The 14366-nt window shown below is 42.4% G+C and overlaps 1 long non-coding RNA gene across 1 annotated transcript in view; it reads right to left on the bottom strand.

The window, feature by feature from the left end:
* The window catches only part of LOC139772507 (uncharacterized), a 69278-nt gene extending 64249 nt beyond the window's left edge, over window positions 1–5029 (bottom strand). Inside the window, exon 1 of the long non-coding RNA XR_011718146.1 lies at window positions 4488–5029. This is a non-coding gene — a long non-coding RNA (uncharacterized lncRNA). The remainder of the gene's footprint in view (window positions 1–4487) is intronic.
* Window positions 5030–14366: the final 9337 nt, after the last annotated feature.

Raw genomic sequence — 14366 nt, 5'->3', positions numbered from 1 at the left:
GAATGATAATAAATTGTTGATCGCACGTATCCCGAAGATTTTCCATGAAGGCATACGACGTTAATTAAGTACGCCATTGGTGCTGCTTGACAGATTTTTGCTTATTAACCGCCCATCGCAGGCGCGGGTATTGAATTTCATTTATTTTTTATACCGCGCCGGCTGTCAATAGCTTCCTCTTCCAATTTTTCTACCGTTTGATTAATCTGCCTGGTTGCACACACACGCGTCGTCCGTCTATCCGGTTCCGCGAAACGAAATTTGGGAAAATTTAACTCGGCCTCGAAATGTTTAGTCATCCTCGTCGGTAAATATAGAACGTAACAGAAATGTGACGTAAGTAGCAAAATAGATGTATGAGCGGTAAGTGATGCGATAATATATAGCTTTATAGTATAGCTTTAGAAAAAATGTTACTTCATATTTTGCACGTAAAAATAATATCGAATGATTGGTTGAGAAAGGAGCACATTGATAGCGGTGACGAGATAAATTTTGATGGAAAATGGATTGCCATTGGATCAGAAGTACACGATCGGACGTAAATAAACTTCTAATAATCAAGTGACATATATATGTATATTTAAGCTACGGACAAGATATATTTGCCGGATGCGCGAATGAAAATTATTTATCTTGTTTATATCGTTTTAAGCAATTTCTCTGAAACTAGAAATCGTTTACATCATTGGAGGCAAAATATACATAGTACTACGAGGTCTCGCGTGGGCATGTCATTCGCATTAATTGCAATTTGTTATTGAAAACATACAATTTAAATTTTTCGTAAGAAAATACGTCGGTCCAATTGATAAAAGCTTGTTCCATGAGGCTAACCGTTTCAAAGGTACAGGCGAACGACGCAAAAACAATACGGATAAATAAACACGATGGGAAATATTTTCATTGAGTTTTTCGGAGAATTTATGTTTACATCAATCCAAGATTGCGCGGATACCGATATATTATAGAAACAATTTCGCGTTAGAACGACGCGACGCCGGATGGATAGTCTATTTCATATCAAGTGAGAGTGGATGGAATTGGAAATAGTGGAGATCGATGAGCGAGACAGAGGGTCAACTTAAATACCTACAGTTGCTTCGCTAATAATCGATGTTCATTAAATTATTTCTGTAAAATTCACAACGCGGCAAAATTGCGCATTAACGCGTTGCGTTTATAATGACGCCCCGCGAAAAATATTGATTTTTCATTAATGCCGGCCGATTTGTAAATCAGTGTATCAATTAAAAGGCGAAAGTGTGATGAACGCTATTATAAAATTGGGAGGAATCATTTTATCGTTTAATTTCAACACAGTCTTCTTGAATTTATGAAATCATGGTGAAATCTCTCCTGCGACAGGGCACATATGCATACGAAAATTATGACCTTGACGCAAAAGTTAATGAACATATTAGCAATAAAGTATCTGCTACATTAAGCTATTGCTGAATTATCGCCGCGCAATTGCTAATATTTCTTCTTCCCGAATAATCAATTGCCGTCCTCGATAAAGAGACCCGCGGTATATGTGCGGCTGTTTAAATTTCTATGCATTATCTCGTCCTCTCGCGAGAGATATTACGATACTCGGGCAAAATCTCAAAAACAAATTTTGCCTATATAAATTTATCGTTATATATTTTTTTGTAGTTCGCTGTTAGAAAACGGCGCAGTCAAGCCGCGTAGCTTGAAATCCACTAAAAATATCCGATAATGTTACTTTTCCGCAGAATTGGCTCGCGATATGACGGCTTCTATGTAAACCAATGCGATATCGTGTTGATCTCCTTCTAAAAAGCCTATTTGCAAACTTTTCATCGGCATTTCGTTTGATCCGTTCAATCTAGCCGCACTATGTATAATGAAATCCGATTCTCCGTCAAATGAACGAGCATAGCCACGGCAAACTGCACCTGACCGATGCACTAGTCGCGAGCGATACGTTGGCGATGCTGCGCGCGATGTGTGTGCAGATAAATGAAAACGTGAATCGCTGAAGGTTTTCTCGCGGCTTATTTATAAACCAATCTATGACAATTCAGACTTGATCTTTTACATATCATATATATATACATATACATATATGTATATATGATTTTATATCAACAAGTTTATAACATAGTGAAGAGACTGATCTCTCCTCTTCATATTAAAATTTGTGATGATAATAGTGAATTAATAACGTAAAAGACGATAACAATAATATGAGAAACTAATAACAGTGTATAAGAGTAAATTGAATAAAATTTCAGATTCCTGAGACAGATATATAAAAATTAAATGTACGTATCGTATTATAAATAAGCTTAAAATTGGTTGGACTATTCGGATGTAACATTTATATTATCGTAAAAAGAGCCGTTTTTATCGACATGAAGATACAATTAATGTCTCGATATGGAGGGAATACGAAAAAAAAGCGCGCTCGCGATACGCAACAGAAAAGAAACAAAACGTGGGGAAAAGGATAATAATCAAAGTTGATACCACTGCGATAGCAACGATATTGGAATGCAAATTATTGACGTGTGCATTTCGGAAACCTGATTCGCAAACTTTTCTCGGACGTTGCGTTTCATCCAATCGATCTACCCTTCACCGATGTTTAATGAAATACCGATTTGTGCGGAATGGAAGACCACGATCTTCCAGTGGAATAATACCGATTCTCGCTCAAGTGTAACATAATGCATAAAAATTTTATCATCGATGGACGTCAGCAGATATTAATAGTAATAAGATCATTATATTAATATATTTAACAATTTACGTTTCGCGCGATTAAATTCTTTAAATTATTCTGCAGCAAAGAATTGCCTACATCTTAAATTCTTAAAAAATAACATTGAAATTATTGCTAAGACTAAAGTTTGGTTCCCATTATTTAGAGATCGTATAATTAATTGCTGATGTCTGCGTTACATCGAAGCTCAATTAGAATAAATCTCAATGTCTGGTGAATCATTATCCATTACTCTTCACGTGAAACTCTTTCAGTAGCCACGCTGAGGAAAGGGAGGTCAGGTTTCGGGTATTAGAGGCCGACCAAAAATTCTTCAAAGAAATTCAACCGCAGCCGACGAGCGATATCGCCGGTTGCGTTCTCATCAGCGCGGCAGCGCGATGTCGCTTATCGTCGACGGTCCTAGTGTATATAACGTAATAGACGCAAGGACGTAAAGGTAACCACCGACGATACGGTCGGCATAATATTTCAAAGTGCCTAACCAAAACGGGCGGGGACAATGGCGGGCAGCCATCTTTCGCGAGGTTCGCATCAACGACGGGCACCGACGCTGCCCTATCAGCGAGGCCGTACAACGCGGAGAAACACGAGGAAAAGAGGGTTGCCGAGGGTTGGCCTGAGGTTGAGGGATCGTTTAGCATTCGTCGTCGTTTTCGTTTCTGTAGGGGTGCGTTCCTCTGGCTCTGGCTCTGTCTCCGACCAGCTCGTACCGCATCGCTCTCTCGCGCTCTCCGTTTATATCCCCTACATCCTCCCCCGCGACCCCGTGTGCCGTTCGAAAAAGCAAGTCTCCGCAAACAAAGGGCCACAAGCGCGCCCAGGCAGCCCTGGCCTGGATAAGCGGGCCGATCGTGCGATTATAAACGGGAGGGCTAATGCTTATTATGCGCCACCGCACGCGCGTGGCTTCAGCAGCAGCAGCAGCAGCAGCAGAAGCAGCAGCAGCAGCATTCGACGCCCTCCTGGGAACGAATCCTCCCGGAGGATCGTGCGGCTGGGCGATATCGAGCGGCCTCCTCAAGGATTAGGCTGTGACTACGCTTTTTGTCCGCTTGTCGCTTTCGTTGCCGTGGCGTCCGCCTGTTTGGAAGTCGGCAAAGAAAGCGCCTGGGCAGGATCAGCGCGAATCGAAAATCCACATGGTTCCCCCTACGCGTGCGGTTTTAATATGCGCTCGAATGTTTTCGAACACACTCTCATCAGAGAGAACCGTGGAGAGCCATCGTGCACAAAGGCTGCCGAATAGTATTGCGGTCACCGATTCCTAGTCATCGCAAAATTGCAATTGTGTCGACGGTATAATTTAATTTCCTAGCTAAAAGCCGCGTACTACGAGCTACGAATTTAACACTTCGACATATATCCGCGGATAATTAGTATTCGATGAATAGTTATACATATGTCCTATAGTACATTGATCTTGGAAATAAGTTATATCTCGTTAGGTTGTGATTTTTAATTAATCTTACATTTCTTTTCCTACTCAAAAGAGAAACAATAATCGTAAAATATTGTCAGAAAATTTCTTTAAAACAAAAAGACCACCGAATAATCACACTCTAAACTTTTATAAAAGGTCTTTCATGTAGATCATATTTGGTGCGCGCGTCATATTTATACTGCCATCTTCTTTCGCTTTCCCCATCGAAATCATATATGATCTGGTTCGTTATCGGAAACAAAGCAGATCTTTATAATTGGCTGATCAAGTCACGAAATATATAATACTTACTATGCACTATATCGGAGGCTTCACGATGAAAGTTCCCTCGCTAACAAATTCTGGAAGGCAGCCGAGCATCCCTGCTGTCGAACTCTCCGACCCGCCTACGATGTATCTGCACCTGGGTTTGGATCGACCCGCGTATGATTGGTGAATTCTGGTTACGAACAATGGCCGGGATTAAATTCAATCCGTTACACGTGCGACGCCCGTTACTGGGTTAGATCGATCTGGAATTTTTCGAAATTGTTTGGCATTAGGTCCTTCCGCGTTTTCCGAGATTTCGTTCGCAGCGATAGGATTTGCCGGAACTGTTTAAAATTTTACGTAATGCTTTCAACTTAGTTGCGCATAGCGGTACCGAAATTTACGAAACCAGCCCGCTCGCGCGTATATAAAACATAAACAAGGGTGATGTTTGTTCTTTTTTTAAATTCTTTTTTTTTTTAATTCGAGCATAACTAATGCATAATATTTACGCATCTGTCGGTAATAAATCTGTTTTAATTCGTACAAGATAATAAACGTATAAATATAAGAATCGATAATACGATGATCTTGTAATATTTAAAAATTTTAAAATGAAATAAATGAATTTGCTGCAAGGATAATGCATCTACTCAGAAAAATGTTTGCATAATGAATGCGGTTATCGCGCCACCGCCGCCTCGGTATCCTTTTTCACTGCTTACTATATCGTGGAAATATATCCGATGAATAATATCTACGACGCAGTTGCCGTTTTCGAATTAGCTTGAGCTTCCAGCGGCCTCCGGCGTTTATTGGATACGTATAATCGTAGTATCGCAACTACAAGTAACAAGCCGATTTCATTTGTTTCGTTACACATGTACACATTAATATGTCTATCAATGAACCGCAAGCGGATAGAAATACCGGAAAATTTATTCCCGATATTGTTTCGCGCGCACAATCGAAGTATGTGCATTACAAATATTGATTTGGGGTTAACGCAAATTCACACCGACGTAAAACAGTTTTCATTGGCTTACGTGGCAATAAATAAAATAGAAAATACGCGACGTCGGTAATAATCGTATATTCCTGCAACAAAGTTGTCATATCTACAAAGATTTCCCGTAAATAAAGATATACTTTAAAACTGAATTAATAAGCAATAATGTAAAACTACGCGTCGATACCGCGTTTGATCTCGTATCTTATAAATCACGCCACGTACATGTGAGGACGAAACACTCTGATACCGTCGACCAACAGTATTGTCCAATAATAGTATCGATGTTAGTGTGGGAGATTGACTTCATTCATTTCGGTGTTCATGCACCGATAGTAATGTACTTGCCGATCGATAGCCTAATGAAGACAAAGGTCTCTTCCATGATCTCTCACAGCTCTCATGTTCTACGGTTCCAGACAACGGAATTGCGAAATTGTTAGCAATTAAGTTGATTATTGAAATTTGTTAGACCATGTATACCATTTTCCATGCAGAATAATGCGTGATATAGTCATTATTCGTATTATATTTGTATAAAATAAAACGAGAAAGTATTTTATATTTTATACTGTCACTTTCGATAGCATACATACAGCATAAAAAGAATTCCGTATATGCCAGACAGATTTTGTGAAAATTGTTCGTGTATCATGTAGTTCTAAAATTAATATTGTATTAATTTTCTTCGAAAAATTAGTATTGCTTCAATAAAAGTTTGATAGTAATTCAGTAAAATTAGCAAAAAGTGCGTCTTCATCGACGTAGTTTCTATCCGACGGCGCGTGATCTCCCGACGCTCGCCATTTTGTCGAGGGTTACTGGCGAAAAGAAGCCATAAAAATGTTGCTACATATATGAGTGGCATCAAAATCAATGTTACACGAAAGTACGTATCTTTTTAGTTTGCATGCTTTGAAGCTCAGATAAAAGCGCGATAATTCCATTAATAATTTACAAAGCGCGCATTGAAAATAGGTAAATTTTTTAACAAGCAAATCTCGAAGATATTGTGAGGACAAAAATGTAATTCTTCTGCGAATATTTTCTTTGTGACTGATTATTGACGAATGCAGACAAACGTAACAACAATGGATCGAATGAAAGTAACTTTATTCAGTCACATTTCTCTATACGGGGTTCAAATAATTTATTTTAAACGTCAGGATTTTAATCAATGTCGCACTTGCAATAACATAGGCAAACACTGAACAAGGAAAATGGACGTCCTTTTACACCTCATTTACATTTAAACAACTCTTTAAAATTCGCGTACACGCTGCGCTTGAATTAGAAAGTGAACACATTGTGTCGCAATTATTGTTAAGAGCGTTAAATGCAAATAGAGTATCATTTAACGGCGGTAGTACAGAGAACAGTTGTAAAATTCTTGAAAAATTGTTAATCGCCAATTCTCGTCATGTCCAATCGCGCGCTATTTTGCAAACAACATTATTGCATCATCGTTTTTATCATCCGACAAATAAACAAATTATCCGACGAGCTTTTTTACCCCACGTCTCTTCCAATTATTTGTAAGCATATTATGACATTCCAATTATCAAAATTTTAATCGTTGTAACGTAAGAAAGATATACGTATAACACGTGAAATTCAGATGTAATTACGTAAACAGAAACTTGCAATTAAAAACTATATTTATGCGAGAAAATTCACTCCTGTAAAACGATAAATTTTTATTTCTTGAAACGAGCGTCACAACCGCAACAATAAAAATACCCTCTTAATGCTGGACAGGAGAGTATAATAATAACGTTCGCATCGCTAATAATAGGCCGTAACATCTAATGACGATACTTGTCGCAAATTAGGAATAATCACCGATTGTAAGAACAATTTACAGCCGACAGAATCCCATACAGCGCGCGGAGGCAACAAGCAGTTGTTATCAATAACATTTCTGCAGAGCCGTAATATCCCGGGAAAGTAATTAGAGTAAATTCAGGGGCTCCTGGCGACCCTTCCAGCCGCACAAAATGGCGGCGGGAACCGCCCTTGCGAAAAAAATTAGGCCTCCTTCCGCCGCGCGGTAAAATTTACATGAAAAAAAAGGAACGCCCAGCGCGGCATTCGGGAAACGGAGTTTCGACAATGCGGCTATTTTTATGGATAAATCGAAGGGGGCCGCGTACGTAGCTAGGAAATGCCCGTAATTTATGTCACTGGAAAACGCAGAAAGAGTCATAAAAAATATCTCGCTGCCCGTAATAAGGCGACGCCGAAATGCGATCAATACCATGATATTCATTATAGCACCGTTATTAAATCTACCCTTGCGATTCGTCCAAGGACATTCAAACGATTGTCAATGATACAAGCGTCGAATTAAATATTGCATTTCTAAATGTAGAGAGAGTCTCAATTATATTTAAAAATCAATATGAAATCTCCGAATTACGTGGAAATGTATTACGCTTGTTTGTCTGTTTTACAAAATTATTATGGAATCAGAAGGACTCTGAGACCATGTATTTGGACATCAAACAATGCACGTTTATGTAACTCGATAATGGCGCACATTATTTTAATCATAGTATAACGTAGAACCTTTAGACATGTATGTAGCTCTCGACAAATGTGATTATTTTCATCAACAGTGCGGTATTTTTTTCGCGTCCTTGATAAATTTATATATAGAATATCGATTGAAATATATAAGCAGCTCTCAGACAGATTCCTACTCGCGGCACATTGAGCGTTAATATCCAGTACAATATATATATACCGAATAATACCTATATTAAACAAAATTATACATATATTGTTTTTTATAATAAAATAGACATGTTTTGTTACTAATATAACATACAAGATTTTCCAACGCGCTCTCTGAGAACCACTGATCTCTATCGACATGCGTACGATTGTGTGTGTAAAAAACCACACGGAAGCTGTACCACCGCGATGAAAAATTCTTCCGCATCTACAACGGTTTTTCGTACTGACACATACAGATCGCGAAGAATAAGCACGCGTGGAGGAGCATCCTAATTGATTCCCAGAAAATCCAATTCGCGCCTTCATACCCCGGGTAACGGGTGGATCCCTCATCAAACCGGAGATGACGGAGGAAGGTGACCGGGGGTATCGCGGCGATATTTTTTTCACCCTCGTAAATATTCCCTTCAACCGGCCATATTAGCAAGCGGTACGTTCTTGGCAAGGAGCCGCTGCTACTGACAGGACATTCATATTAGCAAACGACCACACGTCGTCCACTCTTTCTCTTCCTCTGTCTCCGCGTCTCCTCTCCTCCACCCCCGCGTCCCCTCTCGCGTTCACCGTGGAAACCATACCGACCCTCCTAACTACCGTCCTCGAGAGAATCCAAGTGGGAGCTGCTGATTGGTAATCGTTAATTACTCCGAGGCAACTTCCTCTCGAGGAGCTCCCGTTCCAACGGTTTTTAAAATATAGGCGTTCTACCATATATATGGAGGGTGTCAACCGTCGCGATATAGAAAGTGAGATCGAAAAAAATCTTCGACGGCGCGACACGCATCAAGATACAGTTTATGAAATCGAAGCTACCCTACGCACATGTGTCACCCTTAAAATTAACGAACTCAATGATGAAATTTTACCCTGTTATTTATTTGACTAATGATAAACAGCAGTGGAAGTCAAAGGATTACAGAAATTATTTTGTCTTTTACACATTATTTTAGTAATATTTATGCAAACAATTAGATTACTATCTAGTATACTCTCCTTCAAAGTGTCGAAAAATTCAATTCCCCAAAAAGATATAGACTAATATAGAATAATAATTATTTAGTTCCTGCGGCATTATATATTTTCATACTGTCACCAGAGGCGGCGGAGAAAAAAAATTTGAAAAATAGAAGATCTCGAAATTGGAGCGACGAGATTACGGTGGGGACGGCGCACCAAGCCGTTCGCCAAAGGAGAGGGCGATACGTTCTCCATTATTACTTTCGCGGATGCCGGCAGCGATAAATCATTACGGTACATTGCTCGATAGAATTTCCCATAATTCCTGAAATATATTCCTGGAGAGGGCTACCGCTAAGGCCATATCGCGCATACAGGCGCGCACACGTACACACATATACGTGCGTGCACACAGCGACGGTAACTCCCGGGCGCCCTCTCCCTCATAAGATCTCGGAGGCAGCGGGACAGGAGGACAGGAGGAGGCTGCAAGGACATTAAGGGTAACAAATGAGGCCGGGCGCAGTTCTCCCGCAGGACCCTCTTCCGACTGAGGTGGCGGGAATGAAAATAAGTGTACCCCGCTTCTCTCGTCCAGCCGCCTTTTTTCATCATTTCCTCCTTTCCCCTTGGTGCGCACACCTCCTTCGGTCGCGACCGTCCGCCAGGAGGTTTTCAGGTATATCCCCGCGTTTTTTTCGTTTCCCCGGGAATCTCACGTTTTAAACGACGCCCCCGCGACTTCATCCCCCCTCCCCCCCCGGAAAACGCCTTCCGAGATTTACGCGCGCGTACAGCCGTGTCCTCGCAACGGCGCGCAACTCTTAGCGGCCGTTACTGGCGGCATAAGCGAGGGGTGGCCTCACGATTATCGCCGGTACCAGCCGTTACCGGGGCCGCTACAATGCCGCGGCGGGTACGGTGTGCCAGAGGCAAATGCGGAAATATTCAGCAGTTACCGGGGATTAAGGAATGCGTTAATTGCAAAATACTGGCCGCGCGCCTCTTCGTTGCACGAAACGGAAATGTAACTTCCTCCGCGTTCGCATATTCACATGTTGCGCAACTTCTGCCGCCCCGGCTGACATTTTTTTCGCATTTCGTTTCTTTCGTTTTTTTTTTTTTTTTAATTTTTAGCGTACCGTGCTTTATTAAAACTTCTCATTTATTTTTCAAGCGGACTCCCCGCCGTCCGAGTGATGCACCTCGCAAATGAAGAGCGCTGCTGTCTTGAACAGACAGGCTTTGATGTAAATTAAGAAGCTAATAAAAATGTTTGAGATTCTTAAACGATCCGATCTATTATTTCGACGTGGGCAAAAAAAAAAAAAAGAACGTTGTTTCCTATAAAGCGACTTTCACGTGAGAACGATAAATCGAATAAAACAAAGATTATACGAGTATGCATGTGGCAAAAAAGAACCGGGTCGAATATGTATGTATATGTGTGTACACGTATGTGCGCGCGCGCGCGCAATGTGCACGGATGAAGTGACGCGATTGACACTACGTCCGAACGACCGAGATGCGCCAATATTGGTACGCGGGCGTCCTGGTGGAAGGACGCCACAGGTTGATACCGAGGCATCGCTCTTTATCGGTCGGAAGATTTGATGAAACGGACACGACGTGACGCGCTGTAACGGGATTTTTTATCACCCGATGTACCGAACCGTGCTCTTTAAGGCCTGTATATATTTTTTTTTATCGATACACTACAAAGTAGCGCAAATATTATTACTTGAAAAAAATTTATAAAATCACAGTTACGAGTTTTCGTAAATAATAATCGATCTCTCAGCAAGAATAAAAAGCCGCGCATGGCGTAATTTTTGGATACTCGCGGTACACTCGGTAATATTAATTCTTTTAATTAATTAAACTAATTTAATTATAGCTTGTAAAATTAACTTTTAATAATTTGATTGATACTAAAATTTTTGTAATTTCAGAGATTGTTTTCTATTTTCACGAACATTGAAAATAGGCAATCTCTGTTCAGATTAATTTAGGGATTCTATATATGAATTAACATAATTAATTCGTAATTATGTTAATTCATAATTAATAAATAATTAATAACATAATTAATAAGTAAAAATTATTTTCCATTAAAAATGCAATTTAAATATAAAAAACAAGTTATTGTTGTTGGAAAGATTGCAAGGTGGATTTCTACGAAGAAAATAAAAGCAGGACAGTCTCAATCAATCAATTAGAGGAAACAGCTCCAAAATACTATCGATGAGAGACAGACATATGACCGATATTCAAAAAATTTCAAAACTGAAATCATTTTATTTAAATAGATTTCCTAAAATTCTCCCAATATGTTGATCAAGTACAAGACATGAGGTTCAAAATGAATGAACGGCAAAAAAAGGTAGAACGTAGCTTCGAATAATCAATTGAACATAGTCGATAAATCGGTCGAGTGAATTGAAAGGGAACATGGGAGGGGGACGCTAGCAAAAATAAACTATCGCCGATTATCCGGTTCCGTCTGTAAATGCCACCCTTTTCGGCATAGGAATTCCACGCACACGCTCCCGTATCCCCCCGTGGGGCCGTGCCACCACGCCGTTCGCGTAACGCTCGTCCCTCACCTACCCAAAACAAATTCGCGGCCATTTTTCTGTTCCGTGCCCCGCATATATATCCTGGCGTTTCTCCTTCCGCGGAGGCGCGTGTTCCGCGCTGCGAAAAAGGCGCCGGGAGGCGGCAGTCGGTTGGTCAGTCCGCTTTCTGGATGTCGGTCCGAGGCTGGTTAACGGGATGAGGCGAGATGGGACGAGAGACTGGGAAGAGGGCGGCGGGAAGTTAGTGGGTGGCCGGGCATGAGGGGAGGGTGTGAGTTCGTGGACGCGGCGGCACGGTCGGTTCCAGGGTTCGCTGGCAATTTTTTCTCCTCGAGTTTAGCAAGGGAAATGACCTACGATATATTTCTAAGGGGTTTTTGCTGGTTGGTAAGCGGGTGAGACGCCGTTATCCACCCACAGGAGAGGCCACCGCATGCCCCCCTTCTGGCCCCCTCGGCCGCCCCCTCCCTCCGGGGGGACAATTTGCATTTCTCAACCATTAATCTAACCTTCGTCCAGCTCTTTTTGCCGTGAGACCGACTGCTCCTCCATCTCGCATGTCCCACCTTCCTCGTCCTCATTCTCCTGCTCCTCCTCCTCCTCCTCCTCCTCCTCCTCCTCCTCCTCCAAATCCCGCGACCGCGAGTAACTTTCTAGCCACCGCGTTTCCACTCCGTAAACTCGACAGAATGCCTTCGGTGATTAAGAATCTACTGCGCGCGCGAAGAAAATTGAATGCACGACGCGTATCAGAAAAGACGACTCATTCTCTCCCATCCTTTTCTCGTTTCGATTATAAAACAACATTGAAACTAATAGATATTCTAATCGTTACATGTTCGATGTGATGTATTCACGGTTTGAAGATCATCGACGACTACATTGACGCTAAATATAGGATACAATGTACGCTATAGTAATAAAAGATAAACGCAGCGCTCATCACTATCGCTCAATTATGGCTCAATCGACTCGTGAGGAAGGGAAGGTATATATTTCTACCTGTGGAGGTAACGAATTTCCACGTGTAATTATCCAGCCGTCGAAACGAAGGGAAATATTTTGACAATGTTCCAATCTATCGCAAATAACGCCATCGAATCGTAACATTTCTCGCGGAATTGTAAAGTAGTTCAACCGCCGCGCAGCGCCGACGCTTTTAAAACATTTCACCGATGTAACGCAGCGCCGTAACATTTCATCGCGCGAATTATCCATGAAAATATTCAGTCTTTTGCCGTGAACCGTTAAATGGAATCCCAGATTTTAATAGTTGCCGTCGTGGGGGCGCACCGGCCGTGCCGCGGGGGGTGGCGAAGGTGGAAACGGCGGACGGGGCGGGGGGGGGCGCGCAACGAAAACGGAAGGATAGAATTTCCTATCTGCGATATGAGACCGCGGGCGGCGAGGGCAGTGATGAGGGCTAGGAGGGCGGATGCGAACGGGGGCGAGGGCGAGGGACGCGGTCCCGACTGTGTGCGATGGTAACGCGGCGCGGCGATGGCCATGGCGGACGGGAATCCGCGGGACGCGGGCTCGGATATCATTTTTCAGCAGTTTTACCTCGCAAGCACGTCCCAGGTATAAATGAGCTTACTATCTCCGAGCAACTCTTCCCCCACCGACCGCGATGAGCGAGCGACCGACCGACCGACCGGCCGACCGCGCCGCGCCGCGCGGCGACTCTTTTCCACCGATCTATGGTGGGTGCGGCCGAAGCGTTCGGACATCCGCGAGAAAGCAAAACGAGAGGGACATCCGGCGAAATGAAGCTACCTTGGCGGTAGCGCGAGGCGAGAATACGCGCGATATACGCGCGGGGATTTCCCAAGACCGCGGTGAGAGTACAAGTGTACGTGTCCGTGTGTATATCGGCGTTTCGACGAGCTTTTTCCGATGGCGATCGCTCGCGATCAATTTCCCAGAGACATATTCGACAGAGCGCGCGAGAACGTCACGGGAATGCTGTTTTTATTGCACGTTGAACTAACGCGCTTCTTCTTTTATCTTTACAGACGCAAGGAGGGACGCGTATTTGATGAAGATGACCGAACAAAAACGTGAACTCGCAATCGTTAGAACGGCGGATGAATCTCGTGTCTGGCGGACGTATATACCGTGGTATAAAGGGACATTGTAAATTCAGGCACGGTACTGCAAACTCCTGGGTACGCACGTACGCATTCATGCACGTATGCACGCGTGCACGTCCGTTCTTTCGCGGACAGATGAAAAAGACGGGAAATGAGATGTGCTTCGAGCTTGTAGCCCTCTCGCAGAGATGACTAGTAATTTGTTAAAGGATTGACGTCTCGGAAATTGGATATTAAACGAATTCTTTTTTTCTTCCGCGCGCGCGCGATTCGTTCTTTCTCCTACCCCCTCGATTCCAATCGTCCTGTAGATCGGCCACTTTGTATTTCCAGCCGGTTATCGATTCCGAAAAGGACATCGACGATTAGCGTCACTTTCCAATCGATTAAGTCTATCTTTTGTCCGAGAGAATCCCACGATAATTATCATGCGAATTAATTATTATACCTGAATGCACCGTACGCATTTAGGGGTTTAGTATCAAAATACCACCGCAATGTTTACGCTTATCTATATAATATCGGTTGACGGACATGTTGTTTC

Source organism: Temnothorax nylanderi, unplaced genomic scaffold (genome assembly GCF_030848795.1).
Source record: "Temnothorax nylanderi isolate EJ_2023f unplaced genomic scaffold, tnyl_v1.0 TNYL_tig0050_pilon, whole genome shotgun sequence".
In the NCBI taxonomy this organism is placed as follows: Eukaryota; Metazoa; Arthropoda; class Insecta; order Hymenoptera; family Formicidae; genus Temnothorax; species Temnothorax nylanderi.
Note: the sequence above shows the minus strand (reverse complement) of the source record. Positions and strands in the feature narration are given on the sequence as shown.